Source organism: Pleurodeles waltl, chromosome 9 (assembly GCF_031143425.1).
Source record: "Pleurodeles waltl isolate 20211129_DDA chromosome 9, aPleWal1.hap1.20221129, whole genome shotgun sequence".
In the NCBI taxonomy this organism is placed as follows: Eukaryota; Metazoa; Chordata; class Amphibia; order Caudata; family Salamandridae; genus Pleurodeles; species Pleurodeles waltl.
This window is the reverse complement of record NC_090448.1, coordinates 26242350-26259479: the sequence shown is the minus strand read 5'-3', so window position 1 is coordinate 26259479 and position 17130 is coordinate 26242350. Positions and strand designations below refer to the sequence as shown.

At 43.3% G+C, this 17130-nt stretch overlaps 1 protein-coding gene across 4 annotated transcripts in view; it reads right to left on the bottom strand.

The window, feature by feature from the left end:
• Positions 1 to 14679, bottom strand: part of CCDC71 (coiled-coil domain containing 71) — a 127040-nt gene extending 112361 nt beyond the window's left edge. Inside the window, exon 1 of one of the 4 annotated variants that reach the window (XR_011198593.1) lies at positions 14419 to 14669. The gene's annotated coding sequence lies outside the window, so the exon portion shown is untranslated. Of the gene's footprint in view, positions 1 to 14113 lie in introns of all 4 variants that reach the window. The other 3 variants (XR_011198592.1, XM_069206178.1, XM_069206177.1) reach the window with 3 other exon arrangements.
• Between the last annotated feature and the right edge of the window lie 2451 nt (positions 14680 to 17130).

The following is a 17130-nucleotide window of genomic DNA, read 5'->3' as shown; positions in this document are numbered from 1 at the left end:
ATCCTGTGACGAGAGAGTTTAGAAAACACAGCAGGCTGCCTGAAGAAACACCAAAAAAAGCAAACCATACTGTGCAGGCTCCTCAAAAGCAGTCAGTGATCTTTTCCTCATAGTAAAAAAGGGATGATCTGGCTGAGCTGCCACGTTCTCTAGCTTGGAGAAGTGAAGAGTGGTCGAGAATCGAAAGGAGCAGCAGCCCTGAACTCTGGGTAACATCATAACATGCCACTGAAAAGTTGTAGAAGTCAAACACAAACGAGAGTTGGTGGTGTGACAGGGCAGGGGGTTTGAGGGAGATGGCACAGTGGCAGGTGGCGGTGGCTAAGAAACAGACGGGGTGGTGGAGGCCGGAAAAAGAAGCAACAAGGGTGGGATATGGCAGAGGGCATGAACACACAAATCAAAAGAGCAAACACTGTTTAAACATGCCCCTCCAAGATAGGATTTACAAATAAAGAGTGTCTCTTAGGGGAGAGAATATAATGTAATGCCCAGAGTGTGACTTTGGAGCTGCGGAACCAGGTTCTAGTCTCTGCGTCTGTTCAACATACTATTATTCTGAGCAAGTCACTTAATCTCCCTGACTTCCAAGCGAAAGCAAATAAATACACATGTACACAAACGCCTGAAAGCTTCCGACACAGACTAACAAGCATCAAAGAAATAAACATTCACAAATAAAGTTTGAAAAGTTTACCAACTGAGGAACATGCTTGCAGGATGACATTTGATCTCCGTCTTTGAATGCGCAGCAAATGTGACGAGATAAGAACAAGATTTACTGGCCTGTTTACAGAAACAGAGGGGTGCGTGAAGGAAGTGAAAACATGACTGATAGTGTAAATTGCTTTTTTTCCCCGACAAGGAAAAAAAAATATATATATATAAAAATAGTTCCTAAAACAAAAGCTAAATTGGTGAACAGTGGATTGATAGGTTACGTGGTCCCTGCTCTCGAAGAGGACTAAGCACAGGAAGAGGTATGACAAATGAATGCCAAAATAAGAGAGCGAAGATGAAGCCAGCATATGAGAAGCAATGGGCGGGCTGTAAGCCCATAAAGTATACACATGTCCCAAACAGCCAGTGCAAGGTCTGTCTAGCCAAGACCTAAAAATTATGTAAATGGAAATTTCACTTCATGAGTTCATGTTTTTGCAGGTATACTTGTTACAGTGGTCATTTGTAGGTTACCAAGATCAACGCTATGCTGTCACTTGATAATACTGTAAGTCATGTCCATATCCAAGGCCCATTCAATCACGTGTAACATTAAAATAGCAATTGCCTGCCCAACTGTATGTATATCAATGGCCTAATGTGCTCCTTCCACAAGCGTCAGACATGAGCCATGCTGGGGCAGTTAGCGGTGCATTCATAGAATGGTTTACTGAGGATCTATTTTTTTTTTATTTCTGGTCTTTGGTTTAAAGAGCTTTACCGTCTGTAACACATCTCCTGTAGAATTATATTACATTTGGTTAAGTGGCATACCAATACAATAGTGCATTTTTTTTTAATTGCTTGGTTGCACGTCAAAGATTTGTTAGAAGAATGTGCATTATGTGTTTTTTCTGATATGTCCTTTTAGTGATGTATGTGTTGTTACTGTTTGTGTTGTTGCTCTTTATCCCTGTACTACAAATGCCAGAATGCAACAGCATACAAAAGTAAAGCCAAGGTCAGATGATGCATGTTGCTCTGGAGGCACGAAACCCTGTAGACAGTCTACATATCTGCGAGAGAAGAGCAAGAGTTCACTCCCTCTGTACCACATAGCTAGGTATATGTTCTCATTGCTGCCAGTAACCACCATTTTCAGGTCTCACTCGAGACTGTGCAAGCGCTATTGCTTGCAAGACATTGTGATCTTGCAGGATCTTTAGAGCCCACCCCATGCTTACCACAGGTTAGCTTCATCACTTATTTCCTTTCTTCTCTTTGGTCAATGCATGCCAGCTTCACTTCAGGTGTATGTCCCTGCACTTGAGTATGGAGTAAGTACAGCTTTCTTGCTTAATGTATTTATGTACTTCCACTGCGCGTGCTTTTGGAGCTACTTTTTTCTATTGCTGTAACACCTCAAAGGAGTGCATGTGCTTTGAAACATCCCCACGTCCCAAAGTCTGCTCTGTGCAGTTTCTTGTCCCGTCCCTCCCGCAGTGTTGCTTGCTCAGCTATTGCTTTGCCCCGTCCCATCTGCCAGCAGTGTTGCATGCCCCATCCCTCCCGCTTTGTTGCTTTGCCCCACCTCCCCTCCTGTGCTGTACCCTGCTCGCCACCAAAAAAAAAAGAAAGAAAACAAAAGTGCCATGGGGCGGCCAGTGCTGGCCAAGTACACCTCCTCTCCAACTTTTAGCCATGCAGCTTAAGAACCTGGCTAAAAAAAAAAAAAAAAAAAAAAAAAAAAAAAAAAAACACACACACACACACACACACAGACAATAAATCCTGCATAGGCAAGCCAGGTGCTTTTATTTGTAAAGTAAGATCCAGTGACCAAAATTATATTCAGACACACGCAGCGGGCTCTATAAAATACCAGCATACCGAATACCAAGGGTGTCACCCACCATACACCACTGAACCCGCTTCCCCGGACATCACCCTCAACAACTGGACCCACATCAACACGGAAGAAACCAAATCCATCATGAACTCTATCCACTCCGGCGCCCCTTCGGACCCCTGCCCGCACTTCATCTTTAACAAAGCCGACGACATCATCGCCCCGCACCTCCAGACCGTCATCAACTCTTCTTTTTCTTCTGCTACCTTCCCCGAATGCTGGAAGCACGCTGAAGTCAACGCCCTACTAAAGAAACCTACGGCTGACCCAAGCGACCTGAAAAACTTCCGCCCCATCTCTCTTCTACCTTTCCCAGCCAAGGTAATAGAAAAGACCGTCAACAAACAGCTGACCACCTTCCTGGAAGACAACAACCTGCTCGACCCTTCACAAACCGGATTCCGAACCAACCACAGCACGGAAACCGCCCTCATCTCAGTCACAGACGACATCAGAACCCTGATGGACAACGGGGAAACAGTCGCCCTCATTCTCCTCGACCTCTCGGCTGCCTTTGACACCGTCTGTCACCGCACCCTAATCACCCGCCTACGCTCCACCGGGATCCAAGGCCAGGCCCTGGACTGGATCGCCTCCTTCCTCGCTAACCGCTCCCAAAGAGTTTACCTCCCTCCGTTTCGCTCAGAACCCACCAAGATCATCTGCGGCGTACCTCAAGGCTCATCGCTCAGCCCGACACTCTTCAATGTCTACATGAGCCCCCTCGCCGACATCGTACGCAAGCACAACATCATCATCACCTCCTACGCCGACGACACCCAACTTGTACTCTCCCTCACCAAGGACCCCGCCAGCGCCAAGACCAACCTACAAGAGGGTATGAAGGACGTCGCAGATTGGATGAGGCTCAGCCGCCTAAAGCTGAACTCTGAAAAAACGGAAGTCCTCATCCTCGGCAACACCCCGTCCGCCTGGGACGACTCCTGGTGGCCCACGGCCCTCGGCACCGCACCGACCCCCGCAGACCACGCCCGCAACCTCGGCTTCATCTTGGACCCTCTTCTCACCATGACCAAGCAAGTCAACGCCGTGTCCTCCGCCTGCTTCCTCACTCTCCGCATGCTCCGCAAGATCTTCCGCTGGATCCCCGCCGACACCAGAAAAACCGTGACCCACGCCCTTGTCACGAGTCGCCTGGACTACGGCAATACCCTCTACGCCGGGACCACCGCCAAACTCCAAAACCGCCTGCAACGCATCCAAAACGCCTCGGCCCGCCTCATCCTCGACGTACCCCGCAACAGCCACATCTCCGCACACCTGAGACACCTGCATTGGCTCCCAGTCAGCAAAAGGATCACCTTCCGTCTTCTCACCCACGCACACAAAGCCCTCCACAACAAGGGACCGGAATACCTCAACAGACGCCTCAGCTTCTACGTCCCCACCCGCCCCCTCCGCTCCGCTGGCCTCGCACTTGCTGCCGTCCCTCGCACCCGCCGCTCCACGGCGGGTGGGAGATCTTTCTCCCTCCTGGCGGCCAAGACCTGGAACTCCCTCCCCACCAGCCTCAGGACCACCCAGGACCACTCCGCTTTCCGGAGACTCCTAAAGACTTGGCTGTTCGAGCAGCGATAACCCCCCCTTTTCCCCCCTAGCGCCTTGAGACCCGCACGGGTGAGTAGCGCGCTTTATAAATGTTAATGATTTGATTTGATTCCTAATGAGAAATGCCTGATGAGGAGAAACAAGTGCTGGTGGCTCCAGCTGGCAACCACTGGCTCAAATTAAGCACTTTGAGATCTACGGGTTTTTCCAATCCTTGTTGCTATTGACTATCCACAAGGGTGGAGAGTTCAAAAATCTGGGGTCCATCTCTGGCAGTGAGATTACCACTAGAGGAGAACAGATCAAAGTATTGATGTCAGTATGCACCTTTGCATCCCACCCATGGTGGTGTTGGCGCTGCAGCCACATTGAAATGGTGCAGTTTTTGCTTTGTCAGACTCTCACAGTATAGTCATCTTTTCTTCAATTACTCTTCGCTGGATCGTTGTGCATTCATGACAAAAACATAAATGGAGACGGGTTTTTCCTTTCTATCTCGATCATTTAGCTTATGCCCAGAGGTGAAAAAATGACTTATTTTGTATTGCTCTTGTTGGATTTTTAGAGATTCTTCAGTTGTTCTAGTCTACATTAGAATAATGTTTGTTTTTCAGCGATGGTCCTTTCCTATCTTTGTTCTACATAGTAGAAATCAGAGCAATGAATACTGGGGCAGAGTGCCACCCCTTTCCAACTAGGCCCGGGCAAAATTTCCATTACAATGGCATATTCTTGTATAATTTTGCATTGGACTTGTTGCATGAAATAGCGCTATTATACCATGTCATGTAATTACATGCAGGTTGTACAGCAAATTGAGCTTGAGCAACGCGAGCGGCCAGAACACAAGCTACTGATTTTAGTATTCAGTTGTTTTTGCGCTATTTTTTGGTGCAAAATGCCAGCTTAGCATACCACGTAATTTGGCAAACGCAAACTGCAACATTATGGCAAAGTGTCAAACATAGATAGATATATATTAAAAAATAAAAAATAAAAAACACACACACACCCACAAAGCTTGCACTTCGGTGAATTGTGCCACACCTGAGGGAAGATGTGCAGGAGATGCCAGTGTTTCATTGTGCTTGAAGGTTTTGGATACTTATTTTGTATCAAAGGTGTGCTCTGGCATCAATGGACAAGTTTTTTTTTTTTTTCTTCTTTCCAAAGGAAACAAAGGACAAAACTGATGCCTTGCGGAAACTTGCAATTGTATGGAAAATGTAGTGTTATGAAGGAGTTAAAGATCAGCTTGTGATCCAACCTGGCATACGGTAGACACTGTTTGTAGGCGACTAGGCATTCAGAGCTGAAAGACTTCCTGGCAGTTGTGAGTAAAGTAGAGGTATCTGAATGGGGAGCAAAAGCAGTCATCTCTTGATCTCAGAATATTTAAAGTAAGTGTTAAAAGCGATCAAAGAATTATGGGTGGCAAGTTCATTGCTGCTGTCACACACAGGTGTTTGAATCATTTTGCACAAAGAAAAACGTGTTGTGCCATAAAACGGCAGTACAGTTTGTGCAGTGTGAGATGTGAGATGGGACATGTTCAGACGTTTGAAGAATTAAACTAAAAGGGACTTCAGAGCCCTAACCAGGTGATGAGATGGATGTGTGTATAGGAGAAAGTGGTGTATTAGCTGTTTCAAACAAAAAAATACGTGCTTCTGGACATTTCTGTTTAGGGTGAGGAAAGGAAAACCTACTTACCATTTGACTAGAGGTAGTGTGGGTATTGGATTGAGAGCAGATTCTTGATCACCATACAGAGAAAGTGTGGAAGGAGAAATGTGGACACATAGGGGGATAAATCATGAGAATTGAATGTTCATACTGAAAAGGTACAGTGAACATACAATAGAAATGTTGGAACACTGGTTTTCAGATTGAAAGTAAGAATGAAGGAGAACTTTGTGGCCAAAAAGTTCCACTTGTTTTGGGTTGGGTTGATCATCAAAACCTAAATAGTGTAAAGGACTTGAAAGTCAGAGCAAGTTCTGTTGGTGGACAGGCTAAAGTTTCCTAAAGTGTTTAGTGTGAAACTTGGAGGACTATGAATATAAGAACATTTTAAAAGAGGACTCCCAAAGGTTTAGAATGGTTCCAGTGTTGTTTAGGGAAGAAGTATTCAAAGAATTGTAGAAACATATTCAAGCAGCTATAATCAAACCCATCGAAGCACCGAACTGGATTCCTCATTTATGGGCAAAGGGAAGATATGTTTGTGCAAAGATTTTACCAACACTTAAATAACAGTATTATTGTTGAATGATTTCCTCTCCAAAAGATCGGCAAAATGTTGCCCATGATTAAGGATGTACAATGGTGGTCTACTTTGGGTTCAACGTTGGGGTATCCTCAAATTTCACTTCACAGTGAATATAAACAGTACACTGGGTTTATTACCCCTGGTAGGAGTTTCCAATTTAAATGCATGCATTTTAGATTACCATCTGCGGTTTTACAAAAGGTTCATGTTTAAGCTGTTTTGGAAAGACTCTGTGCTATTACATTCTTCCAGGATGCTATTTTGATTGCGGGGGTGGGGGGAGAACAATGCATAGCCAGAGGACTGCTTGTACATGTACCACATTTGGTAAGATTAAGGTTTAAATGTGAATTTATTAAGTGCAGGTTTCCAGTTGGAAGTGTGACATACCTTGGTCAAGAAATCACTGGCGGTGATTTGAGACCTTGAACACCATAAGTCTGGTTGAAGCTATTAAGGGGGCGCCTAGCAGGACAGAGCTTTATTCAAAACATGCACCTAAAGTTTTGATGCAGTGCTTTCACACCAGATAGTTATTGAAAAACAAGTGCAAGCAGTGTCAGTTAGATATGACTGAAGGAAGCAGGACATAACTACTCTTCAGGGTTTGACCCCAACTCAGTGAATATAAATCACTGATAATAGCAGTATAGGAATAAGTCCAGTATTAAGCCAAAGGGATGGTAATTTGTGTTAATGAGTCATAATAACCTTCGTTCCCGCCACTATCATTAAACCGAAGCTCTGGCATGGACGTGGTCACTGTGCCATTTCAGAACATTTGTGTGAGAATTCCTGTCAAGATTCTATGTGAGCACAAACCACTCTCAGTAGTACTAAATAGTTAGTAACTACAGATGGTTTGGTGAATGATTCTGGTCAAATATATTGTGATGGATACTGTGGGACCAATATAGCTGAATCAGAAATTTAATGGTAATGGATTTATTTTGAAGGTAGCCAGTGGTAAACATAGTTGACAATGAGTTTCTGGAGGATGTATTTTTGAGTGCTATTTATTTTAATAACTGATAATTTGGTTCAGTTTAATTCAAGGAGAGCAAAACAATCTTTAGAGGTCACCGAGATTATATAAAGGACTTAATCACTATAAAATCCAAGAGCAAATAGCATGCTCGAGAGAGTCACTAGATTATTGAAGGGTGCATTCAGCTGGCAAGTGAACAGAATCTGGTCTTCAAGTTATTAAGACGATATAGTCTTATAGGTCAATTCTGTGGCACCAATGGGGTCACCCCTTTTGACTCATGAGTGGATGTTATCCTAGACTGGAATGTAATTGTGACTTGAAGTTTCATGGAAGCACACTTGCTGAGTGGTCTGTGTAAAAGGTGAGGGAGAGAGCTTGAAAGGACATGGCATATACACAACTTATTTTGACAAAAGAAATAAATATCACGATCCTAATATTGTTGTGCACAACACATTTGAGTAAAGCAACCTGGAAAATTATACATGACATTCAACGAGGCTGGAATACTGAAAGTGCTGCCATACGAGGCGACTGGTAGAGTTCAGGAGGCAAGGTACTGAAAGAGGAAGAACAGTGGTCTGCAAAAGAAGCAAAAAAGTTTGCCACTGGAGGGTTAGATAAGGATATTGAAGGATGTGGTGACTGTGGAAGGTACAGTGTGGATGAAGGTACCACTGTAGAACTGGTGGGTTATACTGAGGGACAAAATACTGATTCCGATGTTGTGTCTAGTGATGTTTGCCTAAGTGGATTTGTCAGTTGTGAGTGGTACAAATGACTGGGTGGTAGAGGTACCCAGATCCAAAAGGATGGCTGGCCTTCCTGAATGACCTCAGATTACCAATGCGTAGGATAGCCATGCAAAATATACATATATAAAACACAGACACACCACCTAAAAGTAGCCATTTAACTGCAACAGGAATTTCACATTTAAAAAACATGTTCACTGAGGTGGATGATGTACAAGCACTCAAACTGCAGACACCTACAGTGTTTAGAATGGTACTGAAAACATATATGTTGGTCTTCAAAAAGGAGAAAGTAACCAAGTACCCCTATGTGCAGACAAAATAAATAGGGAGCATTTAAAGTCAACACAAAAAAAAAAAAAAAAAAAAATCACACCTTAAACCACTTTAGAGAAATGAACATTTTTTAGGCAAATATGAATAATGTGAGCAGGGTTTCTGCATTCACTCAAAGTCAGGGCTACTGGAATTATGCAACTGTGTGGCTTTTTTCACAAAAATGTGTATTTGCTGCAAGTGCCTCATAATCCCTTCTCTGCTGTATAATCTTCTGATTTTTAGCAACAAATACATAAAAAATGTGTGTTGCTGCACGGTGGAAGGCCCTTTGCAAAAGTTTACTGGTCAACTTTCTTTTGATTATTGCTGTATTTTAATATTAAATTGGTATTGATGAGGTGTAACCAATGATCAGACAGTGTAATAAGCATTTGCAATGCAACAGGTATTGCATTTTCTTGAGTCAGGGCTATTGGCATTCTAAATTCAGAACTGGACTTTTCTTGCCACATAAAATGGTCAACCCTGTCTCATAATTTCCATCTATTTCTGTTATGTTGATCATTGGCTGCTACTGACATCAGAAATATCTGAACAGAAATTGAAAAATGAGCCTGGAAAAGTATTTTATTTTTATTTTAACAGAACGAAAAGTCTTCCAAGTTTCTTGCTTTGGATTTTAACAAAGCTCTTATGGAGCTAACAATAGCAGAGCAGCCAGATAAGATTTATGGCCCCAATAAAGGGGATAAGCAATGCCATGTGTGGGATGTCCTCGTGCTGGCAGGGAGGGGCCCTGGAGAGAGATTCTGCTAGGCAAAGCAGGTTTCACATCCCTGCTTCTAGTTTTAGCTACATTCTAGTAGAAAAGGCATATTGTGGCTTTCCTGAGCAGCGAGGTAAGCAACTGTTTCAGAAGTAAATGAGGACAGCACTGGAATAAAGCCCAAACAAATGTCAGCGACGCCAGAAGAACAGAATGCTGCAATAAAACGAAGGAAGCTACCAGCCTAAAATACCCACAGTGAAAGGGGAGCACCAAAGAAACTACAAAAATAGTCCATTACAGCAACAGATAAAGAACCCAAAGTGGAATAATACAGGAGTTGGTCACTGATCTGAAACAGAATAAGGAGGGAGAAAAAGGCAGAACTGACCAATTGAGAGCACAAGTTTTTAAAAAGGACACTACCATCAACAAATGAAATCACTATAAGTCACAAGAAGTATACACATGGTTGAATGCTTACGCTCGACCTAACAATTACAAAATAATGAAGTAATACCATTACAAAATGTGCTGTATTATGTTGTAAAATGTGCGTTTGCCTTGCTGTGTAGTTTACTGAACCCTGCTGCATAATGTGCCCCTCCCCTGCCGCATCGCTCCAGCTGCCCGCTCAAAGTGAAGAGAGCCTGTAGAAAAAGCAGACTGACACACTGCCCCATGAAGTAGGCTGTGGTGGGTGGAAACAAAATGACTGACAGTTAAGGGATCAATGGATAAAGCCCACTGGCCAAAATCCCCTCTATGTAGATTTATGTATTTTTGAAAAACAGTAAACCTGGACAAGTAAAAAAGAGCCTCAAGAGACAGACCATAAAAGAATTAAATAAAACAAAATGCAATTCCAAAATCGAGTCACAATCACTCTTATTTATAAGAGGCACCTGGCCTGATCCTATACGGGCAAGCTGTTTGACTACTCACACTTATTTCCCTGATCTTGTCTGCCTCAGCCAAAACACACTTAAAGCAAATCTACCCCCTCGCACACCAAGCTCTGTCCGTGACAACACAAGCAATCCCGGGGGATTCACTGGAGTCAATGTCTGACATTGTAAGCATCCAAGTAAAAATAAACTAGGTGGCACAGGCATTCTCATTATTCAAAAGATCTAAAAAAAAAAAAAAAAAAAAAAAAGAAGAAAGGGAAATGTCACTTCCTAGATGCTCATAAATGTGGGATATTGACTTTACTCAACACAAATGCCTAGTGTTGCCTATGCAAAAAGTGTTAGCAACAAGCCTGCTCATTTTATTTCACTGTAGTTAAGATACATTTAAGTGTCGGATTTTTTAATTTAATGTACATATAAAAATGATGAAGAACTTTCACCTGTCAAGTACACGTCTCAAAAGCTCTTCTGGCAAATGTATGTATCCCACTGTGGCAGAAGTCGGGCAACGCAAAATTATACAACGATTTACTTCTACGAGGAGGCATAAAAGACACCGCTTGACAAAGTGTCCCCCTATGGCTATGCCGTCGCATCACACCCTTTCCTTTGAGGGGGGGGGGGGGCTGCTTCTGGTGTGAAAGATAAAGAGGGGCGGAGCCCCCACCCTCTCACAGAACTGCTATTGCCTCTTTCCGAAGATCTCTAAGCATGTCATGTATGATTAACGTATGGGTCTCAGAGTGACCTCACTTATGTAGCAGTTTCTTGCTTTTAGAGAATCAGGGAACAGACCGGTCAACTGTTTGTAAGAACATTATACCTCAGGTCAGTACCTGCCTCTTTATGTAATGTAGTCAGAATTGTTAAATAAAAAAAAATAAAAAAAATAAAATAAAAAAAAGGGGGGGGGGGGGGGCTACAATTTTACTTTAACCAGAATTACAGCTGTCATCAGCATAGAATTACAGCAGAGGCTTTAAAAAACAAATTAAATACAATTTTTAAAGCCAGTATAATGCGTGTTAATTAACTTGCTTTCTTATAACAGCTGCTAACTACCTCTGCTTTGGAAAACATACAAATGCACTTCCCACCGTTTCTCTAAATACCGGAACAAGTTCAATTTCCCAAAGTCTACCCGGACAGTAGGTTAAAAATCGGGACTCTGCAAATCCGGGGCGCCTGATCACCCTCTCTTTATGTCACCACTGCCCATCTGAACACATTCTCTCCCCGCTTTCCCTCTCTTGTCATGGGTCAGAGCCTAGTGATGGAAAGTAAGTGCAGGTCCCCAGAGTGAGTGCTGGTGGGGCCCGCCGGCTCAGATGAAGCACTGGGCAAGAGGTCCTGGAAGCCCGGTCTCATGGGTTCTAAATTCCACAGAATTAAGGGTGGGAAGCACGCTATAAAAAAAAATAAAAAAAATAAAATTTAAAAAAAACTGTACGCCAGCTTCTGCTGAACAGGCTGCTTTTAGGGCCAAGCAAGGATGCTCATACACTGTAACTAGGGTAGGGCGGGGTGTGACATTCCCTTACAAAGGCAGGCTGCCCCAGCCTCTCTAGCCCTGCAGAACAATAACCTAGGAAACGAAGAAAGGCCCAGGGACTCCCTGGAGCAGGCCGGCTTTGTCGGGGCCTCTCAAACCAAGAAGAGGCAAGACACAATAACAAGAGAAAACAGGCACGCTAGCACAGAAAGGTCGCACGCGTTTTCACCAATATGCGAGCGACCAACATTTAATAAAGGGTGAATGCCACCCTCTCACACTAAGGGCAGGTCGAGGTTTACTAGTGGAAGCGCACGATTCCTTCATACAATCTAAGGAGCCAGAAAGTGGGTCCGGCGTAACACTCGAGCACCTTACCCTACGCGGCAGCCAGGCAAAACTGGTGTGTAAACCACTAACACACCAAAGCCCGCTTTATTAACAGGACGAAGCAGAGCCACAACTTGGGGAGACCGAAGGGCCTGCGAGTAGCCAAGAAAAAGGCCGCTCTCTTCGTGCCCCGACGATTTTGGGCCAGGCAGGTTGTACCTGTTGCCCCAGCATATAAAATACAAGGCAGTAAACACGAAGAGGAAGGGGGATTGAAATTTATCACAGACCAGTGCTTCTTAATCATTTGACTTCTGTGGACCCCCACCTAATCATTACATGAATCAATTTCAATCCAGGCCCCCCCCCCCCCCCCCTTCCCCATTGAGTCATTACTGGATGCCAAGTACCCCGTTCTAAGCATCTTCAATGATTTGAAAGCCAAAACAATACATAACAAAATATACAGTAACGAGCATTCTAACAAATACACAAATGAAATATTTAATTCGCAAACAAATAATCTAAACTTTAATAGGAAGGTTAGAGCTTTTCTAAATTCACTGAGGCCACCCTTCGCCCATACCATATGGTATTTGATGCACTTGCACAGCTCCCGCGAATTATTCCGATACCAACTTATTTTTTCAGCCTCCAATTTCAAATGTATTCACATTTACAGGATATTCTAAAAGATGTAGTTCTACGTGTTGCTTATTATATACACTATCAATATCCTAATAAAACTAGAATACTGTGAATTAAACTTTACCTACGTTTGTGGAGGGGTAGTGTGCTTCCAAGGGTCTCGGACACTCCAGTTTTCCCTTCACTCCACTTTCTTCTACAGTCTCCGTTAAGACAACTACGTCCCAGACCCCCCTACATCCACCTGCAATATGCCACCTGTAACTCATTCTTTCCCACAAATAAACTGACACAAGTGCGACTACTGCGGTGTGCCCTGTAGAGATGACACCAAGAACTTGATGAGCATCTAGTTCCCACGCCTCCATGACACAAGAGGCACCGTGAGACTCGCACATTCTTCTGCCTCTACTTCAGAGCTCTCACCCACGGACTGTTTTAAATATACACCTACAAGGTGAACTCACTCAGACTCCAAGCACACAGTAAACTAGAGGCATTCGGTGAATGAAAAGTAATAACTACAGAAACAACAGCTTGAACAAAAAGCACATACTTCTGAGAAACAAAGGATGAAGTAAGCCATTTCAAATATAAACAGGGTTGAATCGCCGATACTTAACTTAAATATGTTGTACAGTCATTGTGCATATCAAGCCCGATAAGTACACGGTTTTAAAGACGGTTTTTAAATTACTACGAGTTCGACCCACCCACTTCAAGTCCTGATCTACCCCTTCTTCACACACTAGGAAAAATACCGTTATTGTAACGAGGGAGAAAAGGACAGGGAACTCCTACTACAATATCTGCCCTCACCTTTAACTGCAAGCAGAGAGGACAGTGTGTCAGTACCCAGAAACACGAAAGCAAGGCAACTTCTACTGAATAAGGCCCACAGCATACATCACATCACTCACTGAAAGACATCAGAAGGTTTCCTATGAGACCATACTCCTCCTGTCATAACAGATCGGATAGAAACTTATGCTGCAGCTAGAAATGGAACATACGGACATGTGTTTCGCTTGAGATGAAAAAGTAATAGGTTTTGTACTGGGCTAAGGGCGTTCATCCCCTCGCTAGAGGCTGTACCACTTCACTAAAAGATGGAAACATCTTTCCTGTAGAGTAAATGGGGCTTGGGAGCCACCAACATGCACCGCTTCTGCTTGGATGGGAGAGTCCGGAAAAGAAAGTCTGAAGGGGTAACAGGATCTAAAATCACAACCCACGGGTCACCTTTTGTCATTTCTCGAAATAAACCAAAACACCAATAACTTTTGTGAAAGGTGGTGTGCAGATTTTAGGAACACTTCCCACAGACCTTAAAATGTGGAAGAGGCTGTGACACCGCCAGTCAGGCTGTGCTTGTTCTTCCTGATAGAAAGCAATAACGGTAACTTCTGTGGGAGTTTGAAATCCAATAAACTGAGCATCTAGTTACTGGGAAAGAAAAAGGCAACTTTTGTGAGAAGGGGTGCAGGCTGGTCCTGTCCCTTCCTCCCCCTGTCAGGCAGTTAAATACCTTCTAGGATGGGTGAGGGGGTCTGCCTGCCCCCCTGCGGCAGCCCCGGCTAAACAGCAACTTCTCCGGCGGTCAGTGTGCGCCCGCTCCCGGCGCAGGCAGGGAGGGCAGGAACTCCTGTGATCCTCTGCAGCGCCCGCTCCCGGCGCAGGCAGGGAGGGCAGGAACTTGTGACCCTCTGCACCGCCTGCTCCCGGCGCAGGCGGAGAGCAGTAACTCTTGTGACCCTGTGCGGCTCTGCCACTCCCCGCGGCCTCTCTCCCCCCCACCCCGGGGCCGAGGGAGGGGTCCGCGGCTCCTCTTACCTGCTGAGCCCCAGGGACGCGCCGCCGCCGCTCTGCTCCTCCTCCTGCCCCGGCTCCTCCTCTTCAATCCGCCCGGGGAGGGCGGGGCGAACCCGGCTCTGCGCGCTCCCCGCGGCGCCCTGCCCCCCGCTCAGCGCGCTCCCCTCGCGGCCGACAACAAGCGCCCCCAGCCGGCCTCTGCCGCTGCCTGCGATCCAAGATGGCCTCCCCGCCGCGCGCCGGAAGTCCCGCCCACTTCCGCTTCCGGCCCTGGCCCCCCGGGCGCACTCCCGGCCACGCCCTCTCTGAACTTCCCCAGGAGCCATCTTTGTTCCAGAGCAGTGAGGCCTGCCACCCTGACCCACAGGCCCACAGCTCTGCCCCCCCCTTTTTGCTTGGCCTCCTGTGTCAGGGTCCCCACTTCCCCACAACCCCCTTTGTGTCTGGAGTCTGGGAAGCCACCTCTTCATTTTTTCTAAAGATAATCCCCTCCAGAAAAAAGTTCCAATTTGTGTTAAATTCTTCCTTCACATCACCCCCAATCTTTTTTTTTTTTTTTTTAGAAATGTAGAACTCATATGAAACTCCAATTTAAGGTGGTCACCATTTTGATCTGAGAGACTGCTAAAAATAATTTAATAATGCTAGTCTTTTCATCTCATTTTTTTTGCTTTTCTTTCAATAGTATTCTTTTTCCTGTTAAATTGTCTTTGATAAAGGGAAATTTCTACTATCTCAATAAGTGTTAAATGGCAGGGTATCTTATGCTTTCATCTTTCAAAGGTAGATAGGATTATTACTATTTCACACAGTAATAATAAAACCAAAATAAGATGTACTATTTACTCTGTATTAAAAGTCACTTATTCATCGCAAAACATAGAGGATCAGCAGATCTGCTGTTTTGTAGCAATGTAGATAGTTGTGTTACAAACACTCAAATTAATCACTCTTAGTTTCTAGACCTTGGAAGTAAAAAGGCTCAGTCAGTTCTTTACAATTGTAACCAGTGACCTGTAACTATATTCAAGAGGTGAGAGATAAAGACGTGTCCCTAGAATAGCTATGATTGCTATTTTGTCATATTACATAGTTTTTTCTCAAGTTTAGCTTAGTTTCAAGCATACCTTTTCTGTGCTGGTCTATTACATTTGACAATCCCTCCTATTGTCTTTTGAACTCTTTTTTTTTTTTTTATCTTGTCAGATTTTTTTAATAACCAAATTCTAATGGCAGGGTGTAAGCTATATACATTTTAAATAACAATATGTTTCATTTACATATACATGGCTAATTAGAAGGTGTCTATCAAGTTCTCATTAAACAACCACGAAGTAGAAAATTCAATATGAGCCTGCAATATATTTTGAGTGGAAAATAACAAAACAATTTCATGTAATGCAAACATTGCTCGCATCTTACTTGTCATCTATCCTCGTATTTGCAGGTATTCACATTATTCTCTTAGTTTTTTTTTTTAAATAATAAAATGTGATTACTGTCCATTTCTCCTAGATAATGTTCTATAGGTGTTGGTGCATCTAAATAGAACATTAATACATTTTCAGAATTCTCTGACCAGTCCCTTTTAAATATTCACAAATACATTAAATATATATTTTTTTATTGCGGTTTGCCATAAGCCTAACAGGTTACATATGGTAAATTGTCTTTGCTGCGGGTCCTTGTTTTTTTTTTTCTCTCAAGCTTTTAATTTTTTGTTCCACATATTAAGAGTGCTTGATGGAATGTGCTCAAATATACGTCAAAGCTTGATTGTGATATTTTATGCCATTTCTGCTAAGGCCTCCATGATTAGAGTTTTTACATCCAAGCAAAAAAAAACATTCTAAATATAAATTTGTAAAATAACCTGTATTACAGAACACCTTACAGTACTCTATATCTGCCCACTTTCCCTATTTCTGTGGGTCTCTCTAATTGGTATCAATTTATCTAAATTTCATTTTTTTTCTATTAAAAGTTCATTTCTCTAGTGCACACCAATGAGAGATGAAGAAATTGCCCTAATGATTCCTCTAAACCTCTCTCTTTCCATTTCTTAGATGCTCACATATATTTAGTGCACAAGCTGTAAAGTTTAGTGTTCCTACCCACTGGTCAGTGAATTACATTAAATCATTATTTGCATCTTTATCTTTTTTAAATTCCTGTAGAAAAATCCCCCATTTTGATATGTTCCACTTTTTCATGATGTGAATGGAATGTGCCTTGACACATCACAATAACAGATTAAGATGGGGATAAAGCCCATGTTCCGAAAAATACACCCAAATCCGAAAACTAAATCTAATCTTTTAAACACAGGAAGTTAGTTATGTGACTCCTTAAGCATACATAATTAACCATGAGCACCTTAATCAAGGCACTTATTGTACATGCCACCTATGGTTAAGTTTACTTTCTAAACCAATACCTGCACTCTAAGAATAAGTCCATGCTTGGAAGTCTTACCACCATAACAATTCAAAGATTCCTAAAATTGGAAGTCCTAAACTTGTATGTCCAAAACCCATAATCCCAAACCCTAATCTCTAACAATGCACCAACCTGGAATCTTATACCCGTAGAGCCAAAATGCTGCACATAATCCTAGCACAATTTAGGCTAAATCTGCACCTTGAAGCCCAAAGCCAAACCGTCAAGCGCAAATAGATAAACATCTACAGTATAAACACTGCTTAAACAGAAGTATACTTTGCTAAAACTGAA